The following is a 13083-nucleotide window of genomic DNA, read 5'->3' as shown; positions in this document are numbered from 1 at the left end:
AGGGTTCTGTAGTGTCAAAGATATGGTTTTTCCAGTAATCAGATACAGATGTGTTATCTGGACCATAAGAAATGGTGAATGTCAAAGAATTGAGCTTTTGAACTGTGGTGCTTGAGAAGATTCTTGAGGGTCCCATATACAACAAGATCAAACCAGTTAATCTGAAAGGAAATCAACCTCTGATTCCTGCTGTCTCAGCTGAGGCATCTACTAAGGGCCTCCAGGTGGAAAGAATGGATGCTTCCACTGCAAAAGTGCCTAACCATGGCAGCTCCAATCAAACAGTTTGTAGCCCCACCCATGGAGAAGCTCAGAAAGGCTGAGGGCTTTGTGTACCCTATGTCTCTCGACACATGCATTGCATTCTCCCCAGCAGCATGGTGGCCAAGGAAGGGACATTATGGGCCCTGGAAGAGGGGTTGGCTCAGGGATCCACTGGGACCACCACTTACCAAGTAAGACTGGAAAGGACAGAGCAGGCATATGTGGCAGAGAGCTGGTGAATGGGTGTGGGACAAAAGGGAACCAGCTCTCCATGAAGTACCTCACCCAAACTCCCCTGAGGAGAAGCCCAGTGATAAGTACATATAAGATGGGATGAAGATAGTCTATTTCATTGCCTCTTATAATTCCTCTGAATGAGGATGTGGTGGAGTTGATGGGTCATCACAAACTTTTCCGTGGCCTAGACCACCCACCAGGCATTATCTTTAGGGCTGCCTCTCCCAAGCTTCAGTCATGTAGTTCTGGAGGAAATTGACAATCATGTGTGCTGCTGGGTCAGGGCCACAAGACCATGTAAAGCCAAACATAGGACCCTATGGCCCTGCCAGAATGGCTGATCTAGGACTGTACATGTGATCTGAGGTGGGTCATTCAGAGAACACCCTCGATCTCTGAGGTCTTCAATCTTTTCTTTCCTTATTGGAGATGCCTTCAGGATGTAAAACCCTTGGGTGGGTAGCTTGGACTCCCTCTCTAAGTGTAGATGCCTTAAGGAAGAAAGTTTTCAGGCTAAGACCATCAGAGAAAAGGGGTGGGAAAGAGCGAAGGTGTGAAATAGAGAACTGATGACTTCTGATTTCTTGTGTCCAGTCACTGAGATCTTTGTATTTGCTCTGAGTCTTGTGTCCTGGATTCCCAGAATCATTTCAATGAGTCTCCCCTTTCCTTGAAGCCAGTTGGAGGTGGGCTCCTCTCAACTGTGATTCAGACTTTGTTCTAGATCCTTCTCCATCATAGTACAACTCCCAGACAGAAACAGAGACATTGGATTTTTTCACCCCCATTACGAGTGAAACACTTTAATCTTTATTGAGAACAGAGTGTGCAGACCACCAAATACAGTTCACCAGCATTCTGGGCAGGAGTACCCTAAGTGTGATTTACTGTTTGCTCGGAGCCGCCTTACTGGTTCCTGAACCACACCAAGAATTTATACTGCCTGTGCCAGGCCAATCCTGTCATTTCCTCAATCAAAGACAGAAATACAGCCTCAGGAAGACATCACCCAGGATCCAGGTCTCTCTAGATGTCCTCACTCTGTTCCCTATAAAGGTAGTATAGCAGTGGCCTCTAGAATTCTGGGGGAGGCTGACACACACCAGTCAGCCTGAGCCCTTATCTGTGACTCCCACAAATATACAGACCCAGCACAATTCTTGGTTTTATTTCCCTCTTTTGGTAAGTGTCAAGGGATTTTCTCATTAGCAGGGGATATGAGAGTTCATCCACAACCAAAAAGGGCCAAGACATGAATTTGCCATGAGGTAGGGTGTGGGGGATGGGAGGACTGGGAGTTGGGGATACAGAGGAATGATAAACAACAAAGTCCTACTGAAGATCATAAGGAAATATATTAACTATCCAGTCATAAACCACATGAAAAGGAATAAGAAAAAGAATATATATTTCTCTATGTGTATAACTGAGTCAAATTGCAGTGCAGCAGAACTAACACAACACTGAAGGTTAGCCACACTTCAATAAAAATTTTAGAAAACAAAAAGAGTGTCCATAGTTCTTCTTTCTCCCTGTTTCTTTCCTTCTGATTCCTGCTCATTTTTTTCTCTGCGGAGAATGCTGCTTCTCCTCCTGCATCCCCACAATTCATACTTTATTAAAAAACTTTATTTTGTATTGGAGTATAGCTGTTTAACAATATTCTGAGTTTCAGGTGGACAGTATATGGTCTCAAACATATGTATCCATGAATCCTGGTCCCCAAAATACCCCTCCCATACAGGTTGTTATATAAATAAGCGGAGTTCCCTGTGCTACACAGTAACTCGTTGTTGGTTATCCATCTTAGATACAGCACTGCCCACAAAAGTTTCTTGAAGACTTAACTCAGGTACTCTAGGAAGCCTCCTTCAGCCCACACTCACCCTCTTTGGCCACTCCAGGCTTGGTTGGGTAACATACTCTGGTTCCCCATCTCCACTGGTCAGTCTGTAGCCCTCATCACTTTGAGTAAGTCCCCAGTTCCCCAGTGCAGAGCACCTTGGGATGCCATTTGCATGGAATCCAGTGCAGTTTTGCCTAGAACCAAGCAACCCTCCATATGGCTCCATGAGTTTACAGTTTTAGAATTCCTGAAATTCCCTCCCTACCTCAAAGTTCTTTGAGCCCATCAGCCAGCTCTGACCTCCCCTAGGGAGCTGACATGAATCCTCCACCCTGTGCCAGGGCTGAGCAGTCACTGTGAACCCTTTATTCACATTGGGATCCAGCCTCCCCACAGACAGGTCAGGTAGCCTGACTCACAAAGGGTGCACCCAACCAGAGCTAGGGGAAGATGCATCTGAGAACTAAGGTGACCATGTAATTTATCATCCAAGCCAGGAAAACTGCAAGAAGGGAAGGGAGACTGTTAATCCCTATGGTGGGACAGCACACTGGGACTATCCCCAGCCATTCTCCTTGTCACATGACATATTTCAAGGACTGCTAGAGCTGACTTTCCATGTTCATCCATCTGAGGATTCAGATTGAATTTAAGCTCTTTGAGGACTGAGGACCTGAGCATTCCCCTCTCCTTGTGACTCCCACCATGCCAGCATGGCGTGGTGTCTCCACATTTATTTCAGGATGATCAGTGTCCCAGACGGCCCTTTACTCTCAAGTGGTTTGTTTTGTGGGAGGCTCTGGCCAGCCCCAGGGCTCAGCATCTGCAATAGTGATAGATGGAGTGCAGAGTGCAGCCTCCTCCCCACAGCAGCCCAAGGGTTCCTGCAAGTTCCTATTTGAGAACCACCCCTCAGGGTTCTCCCCTCACCTTGAGGATGTAGGTTGAGCTGGGACTGGGTAGTTAATGCCATCAATGGTGAAGATAATAGAGGACAGGATATTGACTGCAAAACATGAAACGTAGTGCTGTTAGAGACAGAGGCAGAGAGATTGGCCCTGGAGATCCTTCTTGTGTGTGGAGACTGGGAGTGACCGTGGGGCATGATCTTCACCTCAGAACCCCGTGGCGTGGCACCGATGCGCTTCTGGATGTTATTGACCAGTCTTCTTGGGCCAAGGATCAGTGATGTCCTGGTATTCACAAGGGCCTCGTAGCCGCCAGAACAAGCAATAACCTTTCTTTTCATGGAGATGCTGCTAGACAGTATGAATAGCAGGGATCAAGGTCACTCTGAGTCTCCCCAGAGCTGCCCCCTTCCCGACTGTCTTCTAAACAGCCCTTTGTCGCTTGCCTTCTTTTCCTTTGCTCTCGACATGGCACCTTCCTTGACATTCTTAAATACAGTACTTGAATACAGCAGGCTCTTTTCCACCTTGACACAAGCTGGTCTTCCTTCCTAGAGGAGCCCCCTCCCCTTTGACTAGCAAATTTCTTCTCATCTTCCAGATTCCAGATTAATTGTCATGGTTTTAGGGAAGTGTTTCCCCTGGGTTTATCAGTCTCCTTTCTTGACAGTCTCTGTAGACACTTCCTCATGTCTAGCATGTACCAAAGTCCAATTCACTATGTGTGTATTTCATTTCCTGTGCATCTGCCTTCTTAGATGTGAGGGCAAGTTTTATTCTCATTGCCTCCCTAAAGTGCCTGCACACAGTGGATGCCCAAGGCTTGTCTGTTGAGTGAGTGAATGAAGACTGTGAAAATAATGAATGAGAAACATCCAGAGAGCTGTTTCTGGTGGGAAACAAATAATGGGTCAATCGCAGAGTGAAGATAGAGATTCACTGGGGCAGCAGATTCTCATAGTGATAGGAGAGAGGGGCTCCTCTGGGAGAGGGTGTCTGCCAGCACTGGTCCTACAACCAGCTCAGACCCTGAGACTCTGGCTAGGAAATACATGACTAGTCCACAGAAACTCCAAAAGACGGGTCAGCTTTTGTCTGAGGGTATCACACAGAATCCTATCAATTATGCCTCTTGTCCTCAGGTCACTCCTGGATCCCACCTTCCTGATTCTCTGTTATAACCCCTGCCCCACTGTGTGCCCATGAACATGGGATGTCTTTTTTATTATTTGTTTTCACATCTTATGACTTCAGCAAATCTCTCTACACTGCTCAGTAGTTTCTCCCTTAGAGATCAGTTCTCCACATTTGCTCAGGACTTTCCCTGTTTTTAAACAGACATTTATCTGTACTGAGAACTTCCTATGTCCCAGGTAGCCCCGGACAGTTGGTCATCTTATACCTCTGCTCAGGGTGGAGAAATTCTCCGTGATCCTCTGTTCACCACACTGTAGAGTCCTCTAACCATGCTCCACGCCTCACAGTGCAGTGAGTGCAATCCTTCCCAGCTGCACAGACCTCTCCAGACCGTTTTAGGACCCATGTCAGAGCCCTGGTCAGAATGCCTGGGGATTATGAACCCATGGGTTGTTTGTATATCTATCTGCTTGTGTTTTAGTTTGTATATGTGTTTGTATGTGTGTTTGTATGTGTCTCTGTGAGTGCTTGTGTGTCTCTGACTAGCTATGCATGTTTATATGTGTCTGTGTGTTTTTGTGTGCCTGCTTGTGTGTTTCTATGTGTCTGTGTGCCTGTCTATGTTGTTGAGGGTGGTGTATATGTCTGTGTGACTATGTGTCTGAGAATGTATTTTTGTGTGTCTGTCTGTGTCCATGTACAATAGCAGCAGCATCACTTGGGCTGACCTTCAGAGGGAGAGGTTACCAGTCCATATGTATACTCCAGTCACCTGCGTGGATCGATGGTACCCAGTTGAGCACTCCCTGGTAGTAGGATTTATCCACCCCACAAACATCACTACACTGCCTTTTTCCCAGCATGTGTAGAGAGAAGAGAAGGGAGGGATCCTTGGAGGACAGTAACAATAGCACTGTCTTAGAGCTGTGCTGATCCACCCATCAAGGCCCTAATAAGTCCCCATGAACAGCTGCAGAAATCGAGCCTAGAAGTGATTAAGATCCAGACCAAGGTCTGTTACTGGCTAATGAGTGGCACAGAGGAGGTTAGAAGCTGAGTCACCTTGCTGGGCTCCACCCACTATAACTTCTGAAGATGCCTTACCTCCTGCGACCTGAGTGCTCAGACACACTCAGAGGACACGGTGCTGAAGTGTTTTGGCTTTCCCCTTGTCCAGCTTGTCCTTTTTTCAGGAAAATCAAAGCCTGGGAGTTCTAAGGGTGTGGGTTCAGATCACCCAGAGTTGGCTCCACTGGCCTCTACTGTTCAAAGGGCTCCACACTCAGAAGGGACCCCACTTCTGCTCTCCCTGTCTTGAAATGCCTCATAATTCTTGAACAAGGGGTCCCACATGCTTGTTTTGTGTCCCACACTTTCATTTTCCCTAGCTCCTGCAAATTGGGTAGCTGGTCCTCGGCTCCCAGTGGAATGCTAATGAGAAAGGAAAGATATCCACCATCTTTCTCTTTCCTTCCTTATCAAATTCATAAGCAAATCATATTGCTTTTTCCTCTAACTTGTTTCCTGTTGCCTTCCACTAGTCTTCCTCCTCACTCACCCCTCTAGACCAGGTTACTGGTTTTGAGACCAGGAGCAGCGTTGTGCTCCAAAAAGTTATTTATAAAAGCCAGTGGTGAAGCCAGGTACAGCCCTGGGGCTATATTTATCCTGGGTTAGATTATCTCTCAGGATTATTCTTTATCATGTGTTCTATAATTTTCGTGCAACTGAAAGCATCTAAAAGCTAATTTGGAGAAAAGTATTGTCCATCTCAAACTTACTTGCTCAAGTAGAAGGCAAAAACAGGCTCAGAAATGGCACCTTGATTCTTCAGGTTGTCAAAGATGGGGATAGCTCTAAAGACAGATATGTTGGGGTACTTCAAGCCCAAGACACCATCAAAAGGTGCACCCTCACAACCATATTCCACAATGCTTGGACTGAACAGCTGATCAGTACTTACAAGGTCCCCAATCTGTGGGAGAGAAGAGTGTTCCCACTTACAGATATGTGAAGTGGGGCTAGGACTGGACTGGGGTGCATTGCCATTAAATTCTCAGAGAAGAATTGAGGCTGGGCTCTGACTTTTGTGGACCTCAGACGGTTAGACCAAGCTGGGAGGGGAATTTGGGTTCCATCTGTGAGAGGCTGTGAATGTTAAAACATCTTCCCCTCTGAAAAACACCCCCCACGTCAGTCAAATTGGCCTTGTGGCTTCTTTCCAGGTGGGACAACCAAGAGTCAGGCCAGGATCCATTGGTGCTTCCTTGTGGACAAAATGAGTCGAGAGCAAGGTAGCCTTCTCTGGCATCACTATGACCTAATGACAGGAATGGACTGAATTATCTGTAAGATTCTGTGGATTCTGCATCTGTCCAGGAAGACAGAAGCCAAAAACACAATCGTGCTGGCAGGGATCTATGAAACTACTGCCTGGGAAATTCACTTTTGGGGATATGGGTGTATTTGTGTGAGTGTGTATGAGAGAGAGAGGGGAACTACTCAAGTACTTTGGGAAGGCAGGCCATACGTTTTATGAGACTCTCAAAGGCACCCTAGAGAGAGAACTCATTTATCAGGCCCCTTGACATCTCTGGCCTCCAGTTTCCCATTATGGATACCTGAAGCCCTTGACTGCCCCCAGGGTCCCCAGTTCAGTTTTATCCTGTCCCTAAACACCTTACAGAAACTTCCATCCTGAAAAGCCAACCCAGCTCCACCATTTACCACATGTGTGACCTCAGCAAGGCCCTTGCTGTCTGCACCTCAGTTTCCTCATATGTCTCATGAGCTAAACAGACTACCTGCTGTGTGGGGTTGTTGCAGGATTAAAGCAATTATTACCTGAAAGTGCCTGGAACAGTCTGTGAATATAAAGGTGGGTGCTTTTTTTCCCCTCTTCTCACTCCAAGAAAAATGAACCTTCAACTGCTCATGGGCAGAGGAGCTGCAAGTCCACACCTCAAGCCACTCTCTGGGTTAGCTATCTGTTTGCTCATGTGTCACCACAGGCACTGCCTCCCCAGGGAGATGATCCTGTGGCTAAGATGGCTGATATCTATGGGAGTAAGGCTAGGAAGGGTCCTGCCAGATGGTCCTGTATCTGTTTTGCAAGCAGGGGTCAGTCACTCCATAGCCATTCCTGATTCAGCTTCTTTTTACACATTACACAAACAGTGTCATAAGCAAGAAATCCATTCATGCTCCCAGATCCATAGGCAACGCTGAAGGTCTTTTGGGTAGGCCGGAAGGTGGAAGACTTGTAATGTCTAAACCTAATTTGTGTAGCTGCAGACACAAGAGATGAGTGTCATCAGGTGCCAAGGGTGGAAACAGGGCAGCAGGGCAAGTGAAGGATGGTCTGGGTAGGGGGTGTCTGTACTCGCAACAGGCTGGACTGGGCCAAGAGGGAGGGCACCTACAAGTCAGATGAGCCTGAGTCATAGATAACCTGGAATTCCTGAGCGGGTGTTCCAATGGTGATGTTACCCTTATATTGCATCTACAGGGAGAAGGAGGGAGTGGTTTAGTGTAGAACTGGCTACCCTCTATTCCCACACTGATGGCTCCCTCTGGGTTCTATATATCTCTTGAGATCACTTTCCAACCACTGTGAAGCTCACAGCCTTTGATCACACAGGTGCTTGCATTTGATTTTTTTTTTTTTTTTCCTATGCTACATTGTAGGTAGGATATTGATTCTATGACCAGGCATTGAAGTGGTACCTCCTGCATGAGAAGCCCATAGACATAACCACTGGGTCTTCAGGACCGTTGGACACCCAGGGATGTCCTGGTGCCTTCATTTGAGAAACTCCGTAGTCTCTTCAACCCAGCCTTATGACCCCTTTCTGCAGGAGGTCCTTCTTGATCAACCCCAGCCACTCCCTCCAAACTCAGACCACATCCAATCAACAGGACACAGTTGACCTTTTAATTTGACATGTATTTACTCTTTGCCTATCTCTCAGACTGGCATGGGCATTCTTGAAGACAAAATAAGCCCTTTTTCTAATCAAAAAACAGTAACCACTGTGTGAGATTCTTATGGCCTTACACAGAATACGGGTTCAGTAACTTTTTACTGTTCTGGTTCTTGCACCTGTGGAAACTGAATTCCTCTGCCTGGTTATTCACAATTGCTTTGCAGTTGGTTCTTGCGGGGAGCTGCCCATGAGAACGGGGTCCTTTGTCTGAAGGACACAGCTCTGGGAGCTGCCTCAGTCCTTGAGGGTTTGCTTGCAAACATAGCTCTCTGTCCCGCCACCCCAGAGATTAGGCGATTATTTACTGCAGACACCTGGAGTTCTGTGCAAACTTCTCACGCACAGGAAAATGTTATCTGGTGTAAGAAATAATAACAGGGTGCCATTCCCATGCTCTCAAGCTTTCTTGTAACTGTTTGTAAGATGTATAGGTCAACCAAGAAAAAAGTTAACTGTCTTGTCTTTCTCACGCCCTCCTGTATAAATATAAGATGCTGAATAAAGTCGTGGTCAGACTGCTTCCCTTTGTGGAGACGTGTCTGAACCTCTCAACCCCATCTTTGTTGTAGAATTCTTTTGCTGTAGTTTTCCTTCTCAGCTGCACTGTGCACATTCTTGGGACCTGATCGACTTTGCCGGCTGGCACTGGCAGGTTCTATCTTCTGATCAGAGATGGTTCACTCTTCATCTGTAACTAGTTCACTCCCTTAGTTCAGAAGGAACTGCTGCTGCTGCTGCTAAGTTGCTTCAGTCATGTCCGATTCTGTGCAACCCCATAGACAGCAGCCCACCAGGCTCCACCGTCCCTGGGATTCTCCAGGCAAGAACACTGGAGTGGCTTGCAATTTGCTTCTCCAATTCAGGTAGTGAAAAGTGAAATCGAAGTCACTCAGTCATGTCCGACTCTTAGCGACCCCATGGACTGCAGCCTACCAGGCCGCTCTGTCCTTGGGTTTTTCCAGGCAAAAGGACTGTATTGGGTTGTCATTGCCTTCTGCTCAGAAGGAACAATCTCCCTCAAGCTAATAACACATCTTTGACACAGAAATGGATGCTTACCTGCCACATGGTAATTTCGGGGCCCAGTCACCAAGACAAGAGTTGAGGATGATAGTGTCTTCTCCTCTGTGTGGGGCCCCTTTTGCCCAGTGTTTCTGCCTCCGGCAGGAGCCCCAGCCCCAAAATCCCACATGGCATCTCCAGATGAGCCCCATTGGTAGGCTAGAGCACCAGGGGGCGCTGTGGAGCACCATCCTCCCAAAACACTCACATCCATGATGTTCCTCAGGGGGTGAATATTTGTATTTGAGCCACGAGAAGAAATCTGAGACAGTGTGTAAGCATGTTCCTTGAGGAAATTGTTCAGCATTTTTTTTCACTGAAGATATTTCTCATGGGTTCACTTTCCTTAGAGGTATTCTTTCACAGAACATTTGACAAAGAAAACAAAGAAGATGCTACAATTACCTGTCAGTGTTAAGCTATAACTGTCATTGTAATGGCACTGTGTATTTTCTAATCATTTTTATGAGTCACCTCATTATAAGAATTTTCAGCATATTCCATTGGAAAGACATACGACATACATTTGAATAAAGATTCTGTTCTGTAATGTTGGGTAAGCCATATGACCATGTGGAGTCTCAGTCTCCCCTTCAGTAAAATGGTGAATACAATGGTTCAAACCCTCTAAATAGGATATTGTGGGGATAGTGAAGTGATGGATATAATGTGCCTGATAAATAGGAAGTCTCAACAATGACAGCCACTAGCACTGCTGCTGCCACCCCCACTGTATCCTTCTCATAGAAGCTCAGGGAAGGAAGTAGAAGGGGGATGCCTATCCTCTTTTACAAGGGAGGAATTTGAAATGCAAGAGGTTTGTGAATTGTCTGTGGTCACACTGCTTGCCAGATATAAAACAATGTATAAGTAGATCTCTCAATTTTTCTCCAAGTTGAAAGAGATGAGATAGTTGAAAGAAGAATCCAGGAGATAGGGAACAAGTTAGGGAAATGTAGAAGCTTGAGAAGGAAGGATGAGTCAATTGAAAAATTAAAAGAAAACAATACAGAGAGAAATGCATTTACAGAGACTTCCAAAGGGATGGAGAGATAAATGATAGTGATACAGAGATGCAGACATAGACATATACACACTGAATTAGAGAGGGAACAAAGAGGACATTCTAAATAAAAGGGAGAAAAGTGCTATTCCACAGGACCACACCTACATCTGCACTGACTGTGCACTGAGCAATTGCAAGGAGTTCCAATTTCAATAGGTCATGACATGACTGGACTCCAGAGTTACGCAACTATGAAAATCTACACCAAGAACCTTGGGTCCCACAGTTCCTATAACAAGGTACTTATCATTAAGTAAGGGTTGAACTTTAAGATTGTCAGGGAAATATTCCATTCTGTTCTAAACCTGATGAATAGAAGAATAATCAGATGAAAAGAAAAATCACAGAAAGGAAGATGATGTGGCATACAGTCTCCATAATTAAATGACTCTGCAATCTGAAAAGGCCACCAGCTGAGGAGCTCAAGCCAATTCATGCTTCTTTGCTGGATCCAAGTACTCAGGGAAATACAGATTCTTAGCATGTAGTGGTGACCGGGAGCCGCTAGTTATATATGCTCTGACATGCCCTAGTTTAGCTTGTTAGGCCAATAATAGGTCTTAATAAACACAAAGGTCTTGATAAAATCTTTACCTTCATCAGTGTCCTTGGTGAGTGGACTTTGAAGCTTCACAGAATACAGAAAATTGAACTGTAATCTTTTCCTTGAAGTTTGGCTGGAAAATCAAACTAATCTGCATGGACATCTAAGAAGATGGAGAACCCTGACTACTTGGAGAAAAAAACTGCTAAGAACATCATGAAAATGGATACTAAGGGACATGCTTGACATTTGTGGTTTCATGTCATCTTCATAGCCACTTCATGAGATATGCATTGCTATCTTCATTGGAGAAGAGATTGCTAGGAGGATAAGTTGTCAAATGGCAAAGTGAAGACTTCAGGGACAGCCCAGGGACATACAACTGGCTTTAGGTAGTGGGTCTAATGGCAGACATCAGGGGCACCTATGATGCCAGTCTGCATCAAAGATTTAGGGCAGAGAAGCACTTCAGTTGCATGCTTTCAGTATTGGAAGAAATGTCATATGCATCCACAAGATATTTTATAGCATCCAACAAACATACAAGGAAGAACTGTGTGCTAGGTTCTGGATTAAAGGCTTCAAAGTCAAAGTTGATGAAGACAAAAGTAGTCTTTATCTTAAGAAAGCTAGCAGTCTAGTTCCCACAAACTCATGGCCCCAGGACGCAGGAGATATGATACTAGGAGGAGGTGGCCATGTTGAACACTGGGCCGCACAGGCCTTACCACTGGGAGTAGCCTTTCCTCCACTTCACCCATGCTAGAAAGCAGGTCAGTCGACCATATTTTCAAGAGAATCGGCAGTTTGGATATTCATGTACAATCTACTGATTTTAATGTTAGCAACTAATTTTTTACCAAAAAACAGTGCGAACAAAATCTCTACAGCAATGCGCTAGAATCAGTCTTCAGTCCCTGCAGGTTTTTATTTCCTGCCTAGAGTTGGGAGTGTAGTGGTGACAGAGAGGAATTTAATTCATGTTGGTTGATTTACAAAGAGACTGAATGCATACTGAACATGTGCGTTTCCTTTCTACTTATAAAGAAAGATCATCAGGGACATACAAACCAACAAAATTTAACTGCTGAAGATAATGGATATATTTCTGATATACTTTTCCCATAGGGTCTATGTCATGAAAAATTTTGTCTGCCAAACCAAACATACAAAAACAAATTTTGAAATGTCTTCCCAATTCAAGAAGACAAAACAACTGTGGCAGCCAAAGTAAAGACAATCGTGTTTAATGACTCATCCAGGACTCTCAGGGCCTATTCCTGCATGAGATCTATCCATGCCTGTCCCTTGAATACAACAGGAGCCTCTTCTTTTGCCAGGGGTGTTTAGATGGGGCACTGTGACTTAATCCTCATTTTTCATGTTTGTTTAAATTCAGTTCTGGTGGTTAAATCCCAACAGGAGGAATATTACATCACTGAAAAATGACACAAATATACACCCTTTGAAATGTGTTGGAGAAGACTCTTGAGAGTCCCTTGTACTGCAAGGAGATCAAACCAGTCCATCCTAAAAAAATCAGTCATGAATATTCACTGGAAGGACTGATGCCGAAGCTGAAGCTCCAATTATTTGCCCACCTGATGGGAAGAACTGACTCATTAGAAAAGACCCTGATGTCAGGAAAGATTGAAGGCAGGATGAGAAGGGGAAGACAGGATGAGATGGTTGGATGGCATCACCAAGTCGATGGACATGAGCTTGAGTAAGCTCCAGGAGTTGCTGATGGATAGGGAAGCCTGGCATGCTACAGCCCAGGGTGTTGCAAAGAGACCGACATGACTGAAAGGACTGAACTGAACTGAACAAATTGAGAACAAAGAGACTGATAAATCTAATTGCATCAAGTTGGTGACTAGCTGCCCATAACAACACATTATTTAAGTGGCTTTAAAATTCAGAATGATGACTACATTGAGAGTGGAATATCTTCTAAGGCAAAACAAAACTGTCCATACAAAACAAAACAAAAGAAAACAGGAAAGAAATCTGAAACTAAATTCAACAACTTA

General features: G+C 45.1%; 1 pseudogene; it reads right to left on the bottom strand.

Annotated features, from left to right (window-relative positions):
* Positions 1-1435: 1435 nt before the first annotated feature.
* LOC147342112 (pregnancy-associated glycoprotein 1-like) lies at positions 1436-9747 on the bottom strand (annotated as a pseudogene).
* Positions 9748-13083: the final 3336 nt, after the last annotated feature.

Source organism: Bos grunniens, chromosome 29 (genome assembly GCF_055505025.1).
Source record: "Bos grunniens cultivar Pamir isolate PY7600 chromosome 29, Bosgru_T2T1.0, whole genome shotgun sequence".
Taxonomy (NCBI): Eukaryota; Metazoa; Chordata; class Mammalia; order Artiodactyla; family Bovidae; genus Bos; species Bos grunniens.
Note: the sequence above shows the minus strand (reverse complement) of the source record. Positions and strands in the feature narration are given on the sequence as shown.